We start from the raw sequence: 2,747 nt of genomic DNA on the forward strand, positions 1-2,747 counted from the left end.
GTACATCTCATATATAGTTGATACGAGAGTTCCCTTATAAATATCAATAATAGATCGCACTAACTCTTACATGCTCAAGCTTCAGGTTGAGATGTCAATGATTTAGTCATATAGACTTTTAGGAGTTTGATAATAAGTACACATTCAAAATACATAATTCGTAGGGCTAGGTATTTAGATACGTCGTATATAAGTTCTTTGGGAACTCTTCTTACATGATTATTCATTCATAACATTCTATTAAATCGACGCCATATATAGTTTCATCACAATTATAAGCCCATTTGAATATAAATATCTCATTCTAATCTTCCATCAAAGTTGTATATGCACCTTACTATACTTTTAACGTATACTCACATATGTCATATACCATAATTATTGTATGGAAACTTGTACATGCAATATGAAATATAAAACTATGACAGGATATTAAAAAAAATATACGATGAGTAATGCATTAAACAATTTCCTACACATGCAATGTGAAAACCATTAACCTATGACTTACTTACTAATGCAAACGAACATAATAAGACTCAAAATAATGCAAGACACTGCACAGTGTGGATTTAATATCCATATTCTATTGGACTTCTGGTCCACGATAAATTTTGATCATTATAACTATGTCGACATCAAAATGGACATATATTTGAGATTCCTTATTTACTAGTCCATTATTTTACACATATGCGTTTTATTCATCGGTTCCATTATATACCGGTATCATTATATTCTTTGAAATTCAATTTTCATTTGTGTGTTATCTTACAATAATGATATCTGAATATATCTTCAATTGGTATCATTACATAACTTTTCTCATATCATAGGTCATCTATTATAGTTCAGATATCTATACCGCCTATTTTTGGGGTAATTTATACAATGATATTAATATATTATAATTACACTTTACAAGTATTAACTGCACTATCTTGCCATATTCACATATTTATATTAGAACCGATTACACAACCTACACTTCAGGTGTAGTGATTCAAAGAAAATTAGCAAGATATTTCTCAATGTATAATTTTACAAAAATTGGCACATAACACTATAAATTATCTTTATAGGGATCAACTAATTATAATCTTACAATTTTGCCAACTTACTCCATTTCTTCTCCCCCCCTAAGTTGGTAATTTTTCTCAAATATTGGGGCGTCCAATTATTCACCAACTTAGTACATTATTTCATGTGCAAAAAGATTTCATTCTATATATAGGAGGAATTTAATTATTTATTTTTCACAAAATTCCTCTCATAGAAAAGTTATATTCACCAAACTTTTTTATCTCTTCTAGAGAACATTTTATAGGAAAATATACTTTCTTAATTAATTTATAATGCACATTGCACATGTTAATAAATATTTCATAATTTGTTCTCTTCTGGAGATCAATATCAGTGGGGAGACATGTATTGTGCAGTTGTCTATCTAACTTTCTTATTTATTATGTGCTGACATACGATAGCCCCAATCAAGAGAATTGTTTTACAAACATAATCTTGCTTGTAATTACAGTAGGTGGTGATCTTCTGGATCACTATACTAATTACTCAAAATTTCAACATACAACTCGTATTTGGTGAGCTTCTGGTCACCTTATAGTTGACAAGGTTATTCTAGTAAACTTCTGGTCACCAATTACTCTTACATTAAGAAAAATTATTCAAACTAATTAATATAACATCTCTGGACTTTTCCTTCAACACAAACTATTAATAATTACAATCAAATATAGCTCAATCTCAATGTTATGTATTGCCTTCAATTCATTTTATATATTTAACATGAGAGAGCGTCAGCACATTTTTTCTTTCATTTCAAATGAAACTTTTAGTTTCCAAAATGAGTAATTACCAAACCCGGATGACCTAATTTAATTATCACATCGAATCATTTTGTTTAAATTTAAATTATGGTCAGTTTTCCAATACTAGTGATCACTTTACTAGACGACTATATACATGGCCATGAATATGATGTGATATATATAAGAATACTAACATGTGTGTCTTTTTATACTTGGAAAGACAATCAACCAATATATTATCAAATAACAACTCATATTCTACTGGAGTTTTAAGTATAATCTTGATACATGCTAATCATGTTGGACATTTTACACTCTTCTGGAGCACTTTATACAATCGTATCATGAATTAATTTTATTGGACATATTTCCCTTTTGGAGATCGATTAGAAATGCATAACTTTTCCGAACATTTCATCGTCAATTATTTCTCCGTTCGTCTTCAGAGGATTTTTATCATTGTAACTTGTTAGTATACCACGCTTCAGGCGTGCTTTAGATTCATTAACAATCGGTATTGTCCTTCTAGGACATCAAATTTAATTGGAGCATTTATAACTAGTATATAGCCATGACATTTATTCATATCCATCTTCAGGATGGTATCATGCTAAATATTTTATTATCATGTGTCCACCTTTATGTTTAAGCTAATATATGTACGCAACTGACCATACATCAATATATTTTTATATTCATAATGTGCAAGGATTAAATGAAACAATAGAATAAATGTCATCTCCCCCTAATCCTTGCATATGGGGTATAAAATTAATCCAACGACTTTTAAATTTCTTGCACATTTTAAGCCATTAATTCTTTTAGCAATGCATGTATCAAGCAAAATAAACTTATTCTTATAAAGCTCCAACTTATTCCTCTTGCTCAATTAAATTAATCTTTAGAATTGAATCTCATATA

Source organism: Chenopodium quinoa, unplaced genomic scaffold (genome assembly GCF_001683475.1).
Source record: "Chenopodium quinoa cultivar QQ74 unplaced genomic scaffold, ASM168347v1, whole genome shotgun sequence".
NCBI lineage: Eukaryota > Viridiplantae > Streptophyta > Magnoliopsida > Caryophyllales > Amaranthaceae > Chenopodium > Chenopodium quinoa.